Genomic DNA, 18,363 nt, shown 5'->3' with positions numbered 1-18,363 from the left:
AGGGTGGTTTTCCGGTGCTGTTTTGCCTCAGCTTTATGGATCCATCATAACATTGTTACCACTGAGGCTACGCTGAATGGTTCAGCTATCAAAATTCTCCTCATGTCTGTCAATCCTCAAAGCCTAACATGGAATCTGGTGTATTAGTTAGGAAATTAGCAGTTCCCTTCATGCTATTTATAAGCTGTCAAAATCCTATTGAAGAGATTGCTATTTATAGGCACTTTTGGTGTTTACTTTGTAGTTATCTTTTAGGATCATTCAACAAGGGGCTTATCATTTAAATACGAAAGAAAGAGGTTTATTTTTCAGATTTTCTAAGAGTTTTGGCTTCACATTTTACCACATCTATCTCTTCCCATCTGAAAAGAACCTTATTTAACCTTGCAGACAAACTTGAAGAGATGCTGCTCTCTGCTGGCCTTCAGAAGTAAGACAGTGTACCAGAAATCCAACTCTCCCATGTAGTCAGTCATGTGTCCAAAAAGGCAGATCATGTCTGAAAGGAAGGTTACGGTTTGTAGACTGGACATCAAGAAATAGTGCAGTATAAAAACTTTAGGGTTAAAAAACTCAACATGTTCAAATAGCCTCACAGGCAGCCCTCTTACGAATGCTTCTCAGATATTATTTGCAAGTTAATTGGTTAACATTTTCATCTTTTACATTACTATATGTTCTACATAGCTCCTCAATGAAGTGAGAGTCTTCGTCCAAGACCAGGATGTTTTACATGTTGTCTACCAGCAGATGGGGGTGTGCGACAAAAATGTGAAAGAGCCACAAACCCGTCTGATCTGTGATTTCAGATTTTAGAATCTAGACCTGGATCCAATTGAGAATCTGGGTCAAAACATGAGTTGAGTTTTTTTGTGAGGAAACGAAAAAAAAAAAGTCAGTCTCCGAATGTGCAAAACAGAGAAATACAGAAGAAGACTTGAAACTCTAGAGCCAATGAAACTGTAATTCTGTGGTGTTTGGGTTTCATTTGTTTATATTTTGATCGCTGCCTTGTTTTCTTAACTTTGGCTTAGATCTGGTCTTTTAGCTTCTTTGTCGGCAGCATGTATAAGTCTTTTGATGTTTTGGATCAGATTGTTTCCTGTCATGACATGTTTCCTCCTTCAGGAATTAATTACAGCTGCCAAACAGACAATCAAACAGATTGAATGTTTTTAGATCGGACCAATCTCCACATCCTGCTGAACAAACAAGATCACTTTCAACACAACACACATGACAGGAATATTTCTTAAGTCTATGTGAACTAGGCATTACCTCAAAATGACAAAAATTATTACAAAGTATTGATTGGGGAAGCTAACCATAAATCCACACCACACATTTTGGGTCTTCTCTTGTTGCTAGCCAGTTATCCTTTTTGTTTGTGGCAGTTTCAAAGTGTTTTTATGGACAAACTTTGAGAGGACAGAAAGAAGAATGCAAGTAATTAGTTGTTTACTTGGCTTTTGCCTCCGTCTTGCTTAAAGAGCGTTTCAGGACCAATTATCCATAACCGAACAGCATTTATGTCTCGGAAGGGATCCCAGACGTGATGGCAGCAGGAGTGAGCACCATGCAGCTCCCTCTCTGATTTAAATCCAGTAATCTGTACATCCTGTTACGTTTTATGGTATCTAGCCTACACTTAAGGAGCCACATCTCAATAGGACCAAAGCACGCTTTAGTCCGGCATCACTGCAAACATAGATTTACATGTTTCATTAAATAGTTGACAATCTCGCACTTGAAGGCAAGAGACTTTTACAGAACAAATTTATGCTTTAAGGGCTTTCAGAGTCTTTCCAGAGTCTCACACCTCCTACAGACAGGCAGTCAGTATGGCTAGTAGCCCCACATCAAATGATTGAAGAATCTAATAATAAAATGTGGAGAAACTTCCAGTCAGGTTTACAACCGGCATTCATTACCAGTGGCCATGTGGCGCAGGAGGAGGGATTTCAGCGGAGACCTCTGAGGTAGGAAGCTAATGGATGGGTTATAGATTCAGATCTTCTGGGTAACAAAACTTATGACGGTCAGAGTGTTTTGTTGGTACGGAGCCTGAAAGCCCGGCTTTGTGACTCTGCAGTAAAATGTGTACAAGATTTATGGATGAAGGCAGAATCTACAGCGAAAGCAGAGTTGCTCAAAATGGCAACTTTGAGGAGATAGGTGAATCGTTAGTACGTATACGTACAAATTAGAGACGCACCAATCTGATATTAATATCTGTATCAGTCCTAAAATTTTAAAAAATTCTAGTTTGGGTAGCCGTAATAATGTGTTTGATCAATAAGGGCAGATCTATTTAGTCTAATTCGATACTTCGTGCAGTGAGCTATGTCATACTTTTATTATTTATTTGACATTATATTTAGAATTCCTAATTGCACTTTCTGAACCATTGGAAAAAAGGTTTGTTGCAGTTTGTTTTACACGATTGACCGAGGAATTCATCTTGTTGCTTTTGTCAATTTGAATTTATTTATTATTTATTTTACATTGACTGTTAGACTCACCTGCCACCGCTGACCGCACGTCACTGGTATCCTGTATTTGATGCATTGTGGGAATTATTTTCCTGGCACATATCACATTGTGGGGATTCATTGCTCCCAAAGAAGAAATGCTAATTTTGAGTTTGGAGTAAAGTTTAGGACCAAGGTGTGAATTGAGTTTTAGTTAGAGTTAGGGTGAATGGAAGTCAGGGTGTGTGTTTGTGTGTGTGTTTCTGGTTTTACCTTCTTTGGTAAGGCAGCAGTCATTGTGGGGAACCCAAAAAAAAAAAAGAAAAAAAAGCTTCTCCAGACTCTTTGAACAGTTTCTTCTTGCCTTTATCACATGCAGTTGCATGTGATACAAGGTGGAGTGGAAACCACAGAGAACATGTTTAAATAAAATTGGGATTCTTTCTTAGTTGAGCACACTTAATAGTAGAGGTCTAAATTTCTCATTTTACATGACGAAACCCAAAAATATGAGTTAAAGCAACTTTACTGTGACTTTGACAACATCAGGATTCAGTGTAGTGTCATGACACAGGTAAAAATAAATGTGTAGAAAACAAGCAATATACACGTATTCCTACATTTCGAAGGATTTTATCTGAGTGAAAATGTATCAATAAATACTGATAATTTTGAGGGTTTTGTCAAGAGCTTTTGACTGTAGAACATATTATGTCCCTGGTTCAGTACTTGTTTGGAGTGACGTCTGTAAAGAAAAGGAGAAACTTGGATGAGGTCAAGTGAGAAGAAAACAGAGGTGAGTCTTTCCAACACATAAAAGCTGATTAAATCTGCAGCAGGCATCGTGATGAAAGGCGGCTTCCTGTCACCTCCTGTTCTGGACCTCTGCACTCATTTCATTATGGCACGGTGCCATGCAAGGTGTTGTGTGTCTTCTGTCAAACCAGGATTACGCTGTGTGAGCTACAACATGGCAGAGCATGTGAAAACATATGGGCAGCATGCGAAAAATTCATATTTTTCAAAACCTCCTAAAACCCCTCTCCCACGTTTATCATGCTCCAAAGTTACATTTTAATGTGTTTTATTTGTATTTCATGTGTCAGACCAAAACCACGTAGGGCACAAGTTGAAGGGAAATGAGTCATTTGTCATCCATCCATCCATCCATTATCTGAACACCCTTCTTCCCTAATGGGGTCGGGAGGGTTTGCTGGTGCCAATCTCCAGCTGCGTCCCGGGCGAGAGGCGGGGTCACCCTGGACAGGTCGCCAGTCTGTCGCAGGTCATTTGTCATATTATATTTAATTTTACAACATCATTACAAAAATCAAAAAATCAAATCCTATTTTCATCTCCAAAGTGTTTGAACAAAACCATCTGAAGTGTTCCACTTTTTTATTTTTTTATTTCTGTGTCCAGGTCATACAGGGCTGAAGGTGTTTTTATAACTCTAAATCAGAAAAGTGTGAAACACATTTCTAATGAACCAACCTGGCAATCGCCTTCCTATGCAATTCTGCTCATTTCTCATCTCTCTTCAGTGCGCCGTCTGGGATTTCTCCCATGGAGATCGATTTCTCCACTTTTAAAATCACAATCTCCCCACAGAGGGCTGTAGTTTGGCCACAGCAGCGGAAGAAGTAATTGAAGCCATTCACTCTTTGCTGGCCAAATATCGAGCAATTAAAGTTGGAGCAATAGGAACGTTTCAGACATTTTTATCGCTGAAAAAGATGCGGCCCTACTGCACATTCCAAGTAAGCTTCTTCGTGCTGACACATTACAAACACTAGCGACTGAGTAGAATCAGATCCAGTCATTACAAATTTCGGTCCACGCCTTTAGCGACTAGTCGTAACAGCTAACAGGTTAGGAATAAAACTGTGGAGAAATGTAAGTCATGGTTAGGGTATTAAAAAAACACCTTAAGAATTGGCTGTCATGCAGTGGACAGGAAACTTGGTCAGAACTGATGGGACGATGAGTGCAGCTCAGTTTGCAACTCAAACTGCAATAGGAGGGTTTCAATCAGCTTATGTACATGCTTTCAATGGTCTTGTCAAAGCCTGGACTCCTATTCAATTGGCCAAATCAATGCTCACAGATGTTCTCTAGACGTAGGTAGAGACATACTCCAGAGATTTCAGGCTCTTTGGTAAAATGTATTTCTACAATCAACCGAGTCGAGGTTTCAAAAACGTTCTTTGTTAAATTATTGTACAATAAATGTTTTGTTGAAAATGCAAAAAAAAAAAAAATACTGGAGTCTGAACCAGATGTAAAACCACTGGAATCTTCCCATAATCCTCCTAAGAAAGCTAAAAATGCTGCGGAACTCAACATCTTCAGACCATTTTTGCAGCAAATTTCTAATATCTAATTTATTTTTGTTTCTACTTAACTCTCTGATGATCACCTCTCTTTCCTGATTCTATTTATTACATTCTGGAAAAATATGCTGTATTGTTTCTGACTCTCTACAATATCTACACAAACCTGTTCTATGTTTGTTCATTATTTTCAAAGTACTATTTAACCCCGGATGTCCAAACCTTCACCTGGATTAAATGTCCTCTTCTCTTTTATTCCTTTTACCTTTTCCTTCATTCACCAACTTTTTTTTTAATGCTACAATAAAATCTTGCATTGATTTCTCTATCCCATTGCTCCTGCCATTTCTTTTTAATATAAGTTTTACTTTTACTTTTGAACTCATTTTTGCTTATTTTGATATTAAGTTCAGAATTTTCCTTTTTTGCTGCATTTTTAGCAAATTTATTTGCCAACTCATTTCCTACTCTTCCAATATGGGCAGGAATCTAAACTAATTTAACCCGGGATCCATAGTTTTTAATTCTAAAAATGGATTGATTAATATCCAATATGATATCTTGTCTTGTTTCTGAATTTTGCTCTAAAATTCTTATTAATGCACTACTTGAATCTGAACAAATCAATATCTTCTTTTTTCTGGTTTCTTCACTCCATTCTAGAGCCACTAATACAGCCATTAATTCACCTGTGTATACTGTCAACCTGTCTGTTACTCTTTGATTTTTCAGAATATTTAAGTCCAGAATTATAAATGCTTTTCCTATTTTATCATTTGACATTTTAGAAGCATCTGAATATACTTGTATATACTCTGCATATTCTTTTCTTATATACATTTCCGCCTCTTTCTTTTCTATTTGTCTTCCTCTTTCCAATAAATTTAAATCAACTTCAGATTTTCCACTTAACCAAGGTGGAGCATCAGAAATACTCACTACAGGACTGACTAAATAATTAGTTATTCCTACCTCATTTATTTCAGTGTTAATGATCCATCCAGAACTATTCATTTGATTTTTTTTTTACTTTTTCTTGACAAGGTTGTAACATGGCGTTTGGAGGGTAACTTTCCTTAAGTCCTTTAATATTTGCCCAATAATTTATGGTTGGTTGTTTTCTTCTGAGCTCCAGTGGTCGCCTGAGCTTTTTACAATACCTGGTTCTGACGGGTCACTGCTGGCTGACACCAGCAGATGTCAAAGATTTCTGTCTCTTTCTCTCAACCCTCAGAAACTAAAAGATCCAGGATGGCACCCAATATCGCAAAGTTCCCCACTTGTACATTTGCTTAAATGTTCGGCCAACTCTTTGTAAAATGGATGGTGTTTGATTCTCTCCTGTGCTGTGTTTTGGGAACCTCCTCAGGGTTTTGTGCCACCCTGGATTTCCATCGGTCAGCCTTCAACTTCAAAGCCACGATCTCCTGGTTTAAATCATCATTGGATGTTTGAATCCACTTTAGCTGTTTACATTTTTCTTTCAATTTGTTCTCAAATTTTTCTCTCAAGAAAAAGCAAATACTTTTAATTGTATATTCAAAATTGTAATAAAGCATTTGAGATCATAAACTGTACATTCAAAGCATCACAGATTTCAATTGTTATGGTCTTGATTTGTCTTTGATAGTTGGGAAATGTTCAATTTTAATCCTCTGTTCATCTACAGTTTTCTGCAGCTTCTCCTTCTCTTCTCGAAGTTTTATGCAGCTCTTTTTCAAAGACTTCACTTTTGCCAACAATAAATTCTGTGCTTCCATCTTCGCTCTCTGGTCAAAATCTGTAACTGCAAATGAATTTTTCTGTGAAATCTGAGAATATAGGATGAAGGACATCACTGTGTGACATCAAAGCCACAAGAAGTCTGTTGGGTGTGGAAGGAAATTAAAAAACACTATGTAACGACAGAGTTATGCCTCATTTGTTCTGCCTCAAGAAAAAGCAAATACTGATAAATATATTCAAGATGAATAAAACCTTTGGTTCCCAACTGTACATTCAAAGCAACACAGATTTCAATTGTTTTAATAACAATTTTTTGTCTTTGATAGTTGGGATATAAAACTTAACTTCATTGTAAAATGCAGCAAGGCCTGGCTTTGTTAGGAATAATTCAAATGAATTTTAATTTAAAAATCACATTAATGTTACAGATCCAAGTTAAATGCACTTTCAAGTTGTATCTAAGTTTAATTAACATTGAAATCAATTAAACTTAATTGACTCGAGTACTGTTTCAATAAACAATGAATTGGTTTTTTATTTTATTGCTTTCCAAAGAAATGAACTAATTCCAGAGAACTGAAGAACTCCTGACCCTAGAGAGCAGAGCCAAAACAAAGTGCCAAGCTGGTATATAAACAAATGTAAACTGACCAATAAGATTTATTACTGCCCTTTGACCCCCAGAGACTCACACAGATGTGCGCTATGTACAAGATGTTCTGGCACAAAAGATCTTTTTTTTTCTCCACAATTTTGTTAATAGTAAAAAGAGTTAAATACAAAAATTTCAGAAATGATTCTTTTCTTTTTTTACTAAAACATCTCAAGGTTCACAGAGTCTGTACAGCTGCAGGATTCTGAGCAGTTCTGAACTTTAACTGTAGGAAAGAGTTTTATACAGAACTTCTGAGCATCTCCCCACCTGAAGCAGTGAGCTCTGTCTGTATGAATGGAATTTACACGTATACATAGATATAAATATATACATAGATAGATATACATAGATGTGTATATTTTTCTCTCCCAGCTCCAGGAGAAGGTAAAGCAGAACAGAGTGAAGAACTCCTGACCCTGGAGAGAGCAGCCAAACGGAGAAGTCTTCAAGAAGAGGGAGGAAAAAAGAGCTGAGCTCTGAAATATTAATCCTAAAACTGAATGTTTTATTTATGAAGTATCTATAGTAGGATGCATGTGAGTAACTGCAACTAGTTGAGACAAATAAATAAGTTCATTATCTGTAACTTTTACATATATAAATTATGTGCAAAGTTGTTCATTGTAACTGGACTTTTGTATAATTTAATGTCACGTTCATGAGTTTTATTCAGAGCTGGAATTAAAACACAAACCGATTCAATCAGAGCTGATCCATAGTGTGGGACAGACATTATATTTTTCTTTAAAGCACTTTTTTATTATGAAAGTGCCTTGAGGCAGCATCAGCTGTGAACTGGTGCTGTGTAGATAAACCAAACTGAAAGCGTAATGAATTGATCGTCTGTTGATAATAATGTTTGTCCCAAACTTACTCCGGCTTTCCTTCGTGATATCAAACGCTTAAATGTGTCACGTGTGTTTTCCAGAGTACTTCCTGTTAACTCTTCTTCTGCTGTCAGCTCTGCTCAGCAGCACAAAGTGACAGCAACTTTGCTCCATAAAACATAAAAAGTAAATAAATAATTAGTCCCACCAACCAATGCAGTGTTGCATTCAGCATTATGATCTTTCATTACATTGTTGAATAAAAAATGTATCGATTCATTTAGAATCAAACAAGACATCAGTCAACTGTAACAGAGAGAAAATTGTCTATGAGTGTGTATTTGAATTTTGCTCAAAATAATAATAATAATAGTGTGTATGTGTTTGGGATTTTCGATTTATGTGTTTGAGCCACCTAGTGGTGTGATGAGTGACTGCACGCAACGGGTCCTTCAGGCGCTCTCTCGGCTTCCCCCACCAGAGTTCTGAGGAGCGCTGGTGGAGATAGGTGCGAGAGGCAGCTCTTTGCTAATTTTTTTACTTAGGGTCATATTCAACAATTAATAAAATACTGAGAGATTATTTAATATTTAGAAATATAATTTATAAAGTTTTGTTTGGATTGGACTGTAAAAATGAAGTTTAAATTGTTTTCAGCTGTGGACCAGTTGTGTGGAGTCACATTATTTCTGTTCATAAATTAGGTGAGTTCAAAAATAATATATATATATATAATAAATAAATAAATAAATCATTTTTGTGAATGTAACTGACAACTGTAGTTTACTAAAAGTTGTTTATTTTCATGTTTTACTTATTGATATGTATCAGTTATGGCTTTATTATTGGATTAATTAAATGATTGTGGACCAGTTGTGTGGAGTCACATTATTTCTGTTCGTAACACATTAGGTGACAAACGAAAGGGTTACACAACTCTAAAAAAACATCATGTTTCTGCGTTGGTGTTGGAGACTGAGGACAAATTTGAATCCTTTGACCTTAATTTTGTTTTATTTTTTGCTGTAATTGTCTAAATATATGAATAGTTCATAAATGTCTGTTAAATCTGGAATAATCTGTCATTAAGTTGTTGTTTTTCCTGTCTAAAAATAGTTTAAGACATTCATTTACAAACCAAACCTAGCCTTGTTTCAAATAGTTGACGTTTCATGTTTTACTTATTGATATGTATCAGTTATGGCTTTATTATTGGATTAATTAAATGAAGAGATAAAACTAGGAGTCTGCTTCTAATCTCCCCGTGAAACGTTTCTGTCCTCATTTCGTCCTCCGTTAGAAATTCGGTCACAGTGGAGCTAAAACACAGAAATGCTTCTTTAATTTGAAACAAACTAAGCTTTGTAAATGGAGATTAAATGTTTAACACATTATACCGGGTCCCCAACCAATCAGACGCTTGACGGGTTCAGACAGTTAAGAGGTCAAGCTAAACCGCAGAAGGAACACACACACACACGATGGTGCGTATTGCAGGACTTTACTGCCATCTTGTAATAAGCTCGCTCATGTGGACTACTTCAACTAATTGACATACCCTGCACACTAAACAATCTCTCCATAATTGATCGTCTTCTTGGCAGCCCAAACTAACATAATTTTGTTCTTTGCCTAACTGCGAATGAATTCAGGCAATAAGAGACAAACTCAGATGTTACCTACTTGTAGCAGAGCCATTGCTTTGTGGTCTGGATGGAAAGATGTTAGCTGCTAGTCGTTAGCCGTTAGCCAGGTCAGCTAACGGCTCAATTACAGATCGTCCGTTTGGCGTAGTACGGGATGAGGAGAGACGGGGTTTCACGAACCGGAAGTGCTCTGCAGTAAGAAAGTGTTGCTGACGATGGTGAGGGGAGGAGTTGAAGGAATGTTTTTTTTTTTTTTTTTACTTTATTCGCAGACACACTATGTAACTCTGTACAGCTGCAGCCGTCTGAGCAGTTCTGAACTTTAACTGTAGGAAAGAGTTTTATACATAAAGCCAGAACCAAAACAATCAGAGAAACTTGTTTATTCTCCTGTACAAACCTAAAAGTTGAGCAAATGAGACCCGCTCGAGTTGCTGAAACTATTCCGTGCTCCTGCTGTATAACGGCGAATGTTGCAGAACCGAGCCTCTTATCAAAAACACACAAATGTCGAAGCAGCTTCAGGCTTTTGATGATGCATTTCAGCTGGGGCTTTTTCCAGGTTGGCGAGACAAGGCCTCTTCAAACTCTGATGTATTCTTGACATAAAAGTAGCAACAGAGAATTGAACGGTTTTACTTCACTACTGTATTTTTCTGCTCTGCAGAATTCAAAGGAGGTAAAACAACAACAACAACAAAAAAAAAACCCTAATAGGTAAACTAAATGTTGCATCCCTTCATGCCAAGGTAAAAGTGGAAGTGGCTGAAAAGGACAGTGTAACTCCTTGGTCAGCAATAATGACTCTCCTCCAGTCTGCATTCAGTCTCATTGGCTACCGACTGTTGCTCCGGGCGACGGGTGGTGGCAGCTTCCCCTACTTTCATAACTCATTCAGCATTAAACCTTGTGGACTATTGTCGCAAATTTGCCTCAAACTGTTTTTTTTTTAGTCGCTATAATAATGTATGTGTTCCATCAGTGCTGGTTGATCATTTTTATACAAACACACACACACACACACACACACACACAACCAGTCAGTCAAACACACTCACGGTGGGAGAAAATTACAGAAAATTAAAACATTTAAATCCAGTTTGTCATTCAGTTTGATGCAAGAATCAACTAAAAATAAAAAAAAACTCAGTGTGGTTTTTGATGATTAGGATCGTCTGTAAATCAGCTTCACAGTTCTTCTAAGTTTTATCTCTCAGTCAGCGGCGCCAGTACAGAAATGTTGGACAGAAAAAGCTGAACGTTGGAAACGAGCTTCGATTGTCCACATCCTAGATGTCTTAAACGCACAAAGACATCATGTGAGGTCTAGAAACCCCTAAGAACAAACCAGAAGTGTCCACAGCTTCAGCCGTCAAACCCAAACATTCATTCACGGCACAACATGGAGCCACGAATGGTTTAGACTAAAACCTGCTCTGGATGACCAGTCTAAACACGACAAGCCACATGACAGAAATTATACAGCAACACTAATCCTACACTAAAAAAAAAATAAAAATAAAATTCAATGTCTGCCTCAGATCAGCTGTGAAACAGCAGCAGTTCCTCACCTGAAGTTTGTCCATGGTGAGGAGACTCTCTGAAAAGCACAAGTGGGAGTCGACTTTCTCCCCTTATTTAAACACGTTGCAATGGGATCACCTGCACAAGAACCCACCCTGCAGGTCCATGCTGTCTGAAACCATGACAACCGTTTGGCAACAGATGTGATGTGGTATTACTTACAGAAAAAAAATTAAATCAAAAATCCAGCAAGACATGACAAATTCCTCAAACAACAGAAAACGTTCATTGTTGTTTGATCAGAACAATAACAGGTGGATGATGAAACATTCAGGCCTTTTACAATGAGAGAGAATTGACTTTCAGGAGCGTTACATTATAATTACATTATGTTATAATTACATAATTACATTATGTTATAATTACATTATGTTATAATTACATAATTACATTATGTTATGATGTTATCCCTCCATCATAAACACATCTGGACTGCTGCCTTGATTATTATTATTATTAATGCATCTTTGACAAGGTTGTAACATGGCGTTTGGAGGGTAACTTTCCTTAAGTCCTTTAATATTTGCCCAATAATTTATGGTTGGTTGTTTTCTTCTGAGCTCCAGTGGTCGCCTGAGCTTTTTACAGTACCTGGTTCTGACGGGTCACTGCTGGCTGACACCAGCAGATGTCAAAGATTTCTCTCTCTCTCTCTCTCTCTCTCTCTCTCTCTCTCTCTCTCTCTCTCTCTCTATCTATCTATCTATCTATCTATCTATCTATCTATCTATCTATCTATCTATCTATCTATCTATCTATCTATATATCTATATATCTATATATCTATATATATATATATCTCAACCCTCAGAAACTAAAAGATCCAGGGTGGCACCCAATATCGCAAAGTTCCCCACTTGTACATTTGCTTAAATGTTCGGCCAACTCTTTGTAAAATGGATGGTGTTTGATTCTCTCCTGTGTTTTTTTCTTCTGTGTCATTTTGTTTTTTATCTGCTGTCTCTGTAGTTTTGGGAACCTCCTCAGGGTTTTGTGCCACCCTGGATTTCCATCGGTCAGCCTTCAACTTCAAAGCCACGATCTCCTGGTTTAAATCATCATTGGATGTTTGAATCCAGTTTAGCTGTTTGCATTTTTCTTTCAATTTGTTCTCAAATTTTTCTCTCGTTACACGTACTGATTCTTTTAATTGTATATTTTTTCTCAAAATTGTATGAAAGTCACATTTAAGGTCATAAATCGTCAGTTTTGCATCATCCAGCTCTGAAGTTATGGTCTTGATTTGAGTTTTGTAAAACTCATTGGCGTTCCCAAGAAGCTCGTTCTCAGTTTGGAGGTTTCTGGCGTTGTTGTCGGTGCAACTATTCAAATGTTCAATTTTAATCCTCTGTTCATCTACAGTTTTCTGCAGCTGCTCCTTCTCTTCTTGAAGTTTTACGCAGCTCTTTTTCAAAGTCTTCACTTTTGCCAACAATAAATTCTGTGCTTCCATCTTCGCTCTCTGGTCAAAATCTGTAACTGCAAATGAATTTTTCTGTGAAATCTGAGAATATACAAAGACAGTCGCCTGTGATGTCACAGACAGGATGAGTGACATCACTGTGTGACAAGAAGTCTGTTGGGTGTGGAAGGAAGGGGGGGCAGTTAAAAAACGTTATTCACAGACACACTATGTAACGACAGAGTTATGCCTCATTTGTTCTGCCTCAAGAAAAAGCAAATACTGATAAATATATTCAAGATTAATAAAAGCTTTGGTTCCCAACTGTACATTCAAAGCAACACAGATTTCAATTATTTTAATAATATTTTGTCTTTGATAGTTGGGATATAAAACTTAACTTCATTGTAAAATGCAGCAAGGCCTGGCTTTGTTAGGAATAATTCAAATGAATTTTAATTTAAAAATCACATTAATGTTACAGATCCAAGTTAAATGCACTTTCAAGTTGTATCTAAGTTTAATTAACATTGAAATCAATTAAACTTAATTGACTCAAGTACTGTTTCAATAAACAATGAATTGTTTTTTTATTTTATTGCTTTCCAAAGAAATGAACTAATTCCAGAACCGACACGGTAAACAGCTCCAAACCACCTAGAACTACGAGAGCTTCAAACTCCACAAAGCAAGATCAGGGTATCGGTACGACCCTGCCTTTACTTCCCCAACCAATCAGACGCTTGACGGGTTCAGAGGTCAAGCTAAACCGCAGAAGCAACGCAGCAACTGAAGGGATGAGGTCATCTCTTTCAAAGACGTCTGATAATATTTACTCCAGGATTTTTGTTTTTAAAATGTTACCAACTCCTGATTATTTTTTAGGTTTTAATCAGGTAGAGGGAAAAAAAAAGTATTAAATGAGTCACTAATCACAACAAAATAAAGCTAAACTACAATGAAAAATCCCAAAGCTACTCCTACCCTGATACTTACATTCCACTGAGGATCCACACGGCGGGAGGAACGCCTGAGGACAAGAGGGAGACGAGGTTCAGGGAAAGAAAGTGGATGAGAAGAAGTGGGCAGTCAGAACCGCTGTAGGTGAGTTTACCTGTCGGGTCAGGATCAGGATCAGGATCAGGATCAGGATCCACTGGCGCCTGGACGGTTCGGTTCCAGCAAACGGTGTCGGAGTATTGAGAGCAAAGACTCAGAACCTCCAGAGAAATATCTGCAGGACGCGACAACACGGCTTTAACTTTAAAGAGGCTAAAAAGGCAACGAAACAGAAGTCAGTGACCAGAGTTCAACGTGACGAAGCAACGTTGAGGAGCAGAGGACGGTTTTTACCTGAGCACCTGGTGCATGGAAAACACTTAGTCCCAACTGCAGCGTCGAGAACCATTGAGCAGGTTCTGATTACATCGGAACCTGGAGGTTTAATGCACACACACACACACACACACACGATGATGCGTATTGCAGGACTTTACTGCCATCTTGTAATAAGCTCGCTCATGTGGACTACTTTAACTAATTGACATACCCTGCACACTAAACAATCTCTCCATAATTAATCATCTTCTTGGCAGCCCAAACTAACATAATTTTGTTCTTTGCCTAACTGCGAATGAATTCAGGCAATAAGAGACAAACTCAGATGTTACCTACTTGTAGCAGAGCCATTGCTTTGTGGTCTGGATGGAAAGATGTTAGCTGCCAGTCGCTCAATTACAGATCGTCCGTTTGGCGTAGGAGATGGAGGAGAGACGGGGTTTCACGAACCGGGAGGGCTCTGGAGTAAGAAAGTGTCGCTGACGATGGTGAGGGGAGGGAAGTGGGGGATGTTCTCCGGAAGTCCACCGTCGTTCTCATTCCGTTTCTCTGCAAGGCCGCGGGTAGAAAAGACAAAAAAACAAAAACAACATACAACAAAAAAAAACGTTCCCTTTTATTCTCAATAGGACCTGATTGAAAAGAGACTAATTGCACGCGATAATGCTGGAGCCTCAATCAAAACAGTGATAAACCACTGTCATCAGAATAAATCACATTATGCATAAGTGGTCGTTGGACTGGTCAGCCATGAAGCAGTATGATTAAGGGTCAGCTTCTGACCCCAGATGGAAGTGAGGATGAGCAAACCACAGAGTTTGAGAATTTCTTTTCATGCTTTTCCGATGAGAGGTGTTGTTTTTCCATCAAAAATGAAATTAGAAAGAATTTGCAGCACAAAAGAGGACATCAGAAGTTGCCTCAGTCCATCTGCATCTGAAATTAAAAGAGGTATGTCACGGCTTCACAGCTTTTATTTAGACCGAATGTTTGCCTGGGACTAAACTACAACAGCGTGTGTCAGGAAAGAATTTTTTATTTTTATTTTTTTTTTGGGCAGCTGAAGGATTCAATGTCCTTGTAGCCTTTCTGAGGGTCAGAGTTTTTACAGCAGAACAGCAGAGGTGAGCTCTCCAGAATAGCCGGCTTAATTAAAAAATTTCAAATATCTCATCCGAAAAATAGAGATGAGTTTCCAGAATAGTATGTCAAAACTTGCAGTTGTCGAGGAAAAACAGTTTGTGGCACAGTGAAAAAAATGAGCTGAAACAAGTACAGAAAAACATTTTTCCTTCTCCAAAAGTGGGATACAAAGCTTAACAGCAAATCAATAGAAGGATTTAATAGATATCAATCAATCAAGCATAAAGCACCCTTCACACTAAAAGCACCTTAAAGTGTTGTACAGATTTAAAAACAATGCGTATAAAAAGTATTCACCTCCTTGGACAATTTACCGTTTGCAAAAGTGATTCTGGCATTAAAAAGTCTGTCGTTATTTTGTAGAAATCAGTTTTAAGTGTTCTTTCCATTATTATTTTAATTTTTGTTTAGTCAAAAAAAGTCAAATTTTTCTGATAACTGATTTGTAAAGGCAATAAAAAGACTGAAATATCCAATTATCCAATATCCAACTTCATAAAACTATTTCAGGTGAAAGCGTTGTTAGCATTAGCAAGCCATGAGTTAACCGGAGACCGTAGCAGTAAAGGTGGAGTCATACATAGCTTGGCTCTGAAGTTTGAAATCCCAGTGGTAAATTAGCTCAGTGTTTATAATTTTACAACTCTGTTCATTGGACTGATTATAATTAATCAGAGATAAAAATACAGACAGAGACAACTTCAGCAGGAACCGTTGGCTAAATCAGGGACTGAAAACATCATTTTTAAAGGATGTGTCCTTTAATAAAACAGACTTTTTTAAAATCTCCTTATGAGTGGCTTCTAACTATTACTGTAAAATGTGTATTTTACTTCTTCTTGATGAAATGCCCAATTTTTAATACATTTTTAACCTGCTGCGTCACAGAGCGCAGCGATTAGCATTTTCAGTTGCTTTGTGTAAAAATAAATATGCTTCGGCTCAAAAGAAAGTCTCTTTTCTTCAAAGATTAAATTTTGTAGATGCAAAGAATCATTAACCAGACGTGTAATCTTAAAGGTTATTTTAGTCAGATGCTTAGAGGAATCCTCTGAGCCCGTCATTATCTGCCTGACATTTGCATGCAGGGACTTTTACTTGTGAGGTATTAGCAAAGATGTCTGTTTGATTGGGGCGTGTGAATTATCCTCTTCGGGATATGTTTCTGTTTTCTTCCAAAGCTTAGACGGGATTTTATTCATCCCACTCAGTGAAGCAGTGCAGTGGGAGGAACGCAGAACAGCTCTACCATCGTAAAGGTCAAGAGTCACTGAGGCTGACGCTGAATTCTAACGTGACAAAGTTTATTTGGCACGCAAGATTGGCAGATTGTTGACTAGCAAAAATTTACACTTCAACAGCTGGTGGGAAAATTTTTGAAGTATTTCCAAATTTTAAGAAAAAGTAGGAAAAAAGTGTGGAATAGAAATGTAAAAACAAAACAAAAAAGTCATCCATATCCTCATTTTTGTTCCTGTCTCTTTTTTTAAATCAACAAGTTACTTTATGATTTTATTTTTGCTTTGTTTCGCTTCATTTCCAACCAGCCTTGCGAATATGATAAAGGCCGTGATGCTGGCAGGTTAAAACTTGTGGTGAGACACCTTCCACATGTATAAAAATCTCCATCACATGGCTTGAAAAAATACAGAAAGGTTTTCTTAAACACAAATGGACACAAATATGCCCTTGAGCATTGTTTTAAGCATGCCATACCTGTAGGGGGCAGTGTAGAGCAAAGCTAAAACCTACATCAGCTTTTTAGATAGCTTCAAAACAGCTAGAACTTCCTGTTAGGGATTAAACATGGCACCAAGAGGTTCATACATAGGTTGAGCTACTTTTAAATAGCATATTAGAACGTAAAAAAATGATTAAAACACAAGACAATGTCAACTAGGAATCATATCCTAGTATGTGGATATATTGGTGCATTATTTGTCACAGACTGTAAGGCATGGGACCCTAAAACTCTGTTTTGGCGTCTACACAAACACAAACACAAACACAAATGTTGACTTTTTTTCAAATATCCACGTTCATATGGATGAAAGATAAAAATATATTTGTTTTCCAGAGATCCATATTGGGACAGTGTGGGTGAAGTGGCCAGAGAAGTGGATGGTTCTGACGTTAAAAATGTGAAAATGCCCAGGCTGTATGAATATCGTGCAAGGCACTGTAAATCAAAATGAGCAAACACATGTGGAAGAGGCACAACACAAAGGACAGTAATATATCAGGAGATGGTAATATCACCTAGACAAGGAGTAACTTAGGGAATATTCGTAGAGATGCAGTTTCCTTGGTAATTATTTCTATGAAAAGCCTCGTCCTTTACAGAAGTTTCACGTCAGCATGGCGTTCCTTTTCAGTTACAGTCAGAAAAATCGTGATGTGCAAACAACCATGAGAGCTGTCCAATCATGTAAGGTCATTGAAAATAAAAAGCCCTACTGTTGTGCGTTACAAGTTTTGTCCTTCAAATTTTGTGAGGCATTTCAAACTCAATGTCAGTTTTCAAATTTATTCAGGAGCTTTGCTCTTCTCTCTGGTGTTGGACTGTGGAAGTGAAGGGAAGCTCAGTGTACAACAGCATAATGTTTTCACATTTCATAAAGTTCTAAAAAACTTCAGTGGCTTTTATTAAAGGGGCAGTATTACGCATTTTCCAGGCACGTAGTGACATTTTACAACATAGGCAAGTAACTCGAATAACTTCAGTTTTTTTAAATCTATATCAAATGTGACTTAAAAGAAATTTGACAACTTGAAATCAGGCCTCGGTCTCTTTAAGAAGCTTCTGCTCTTTCTGAAACTCAGCCTTCATGAAGTCATCACAATGCTTCTATTAACCCTTTAACGTTTTTACCAGTGCTGCAAAATTACGCCAAAATACATTGAAATTTTTGGCGTTAACCAAAAACTAAAAAATCTTGAGACAGGGTGTCCTAACATCCTCAAAAAACAATTCTTAAAAAGTACCTTTTATATTTTCTTTTAGATATGTTAAGGTAGGTCCATGGATTACCCAAAACATGTTCATTAATTTTTTTTTGCCCAAAATCATCCTCATATAATGAGATTTCAGGTCATCCATTTTGCCTAATTGGAGTTTCTTCCAGAATTAACAGTTTTACGGCTCAGTCACTTTAATGCAAATAAGCTGTTACTGGCCACGCTCCTTAACTCAGTGCTGACACTCATACTTCATCTGCTTCAAAATTCGTTAAAAGTAG

The 18,363-nt window shown here is 37.5% G+C and overlaps 1 long non-coding RNA gene across 1 annotated transcript; it reads right to left on the bottom strand.

Moving 5' to 3' along the window:
* Positions 1-11,950: 11,950 nt before the first annotated feature.
* LOC122821389 lies at positions 11,951-18,363 on the bottom strand. The gene is made up of 4 exons (XR_006369007.1): positions 14,318-18,363; positions 13,997-14,077; positions 13,758-13,877; positions 11,951-13,673 (listed from the first exon to the last, which is right to left on the bottom strand). It is a non-coding gene; the product is annotated as an uncharacterized LOC122821389 (long non-coding RNA).

This window comes from Gambusia affinis, linkage group LG19, assembly GCF_019740435.1.
Source record: "Gambusia affinis linkage group LG19, SWU_Gaff_1.0, whole genome shotgun sequence".
Lineage (NCBI taxonomy): Eukaryota > Metazoa > Chordata > Actinopteri > Cyprinodontiformes > Poeciliidae > Gambusia > Gambusia affinis.
Note: the sequence above shows the minus strand (reverse complement) of the source record. Positions and strands in the feature narration are given on the sequence as shown.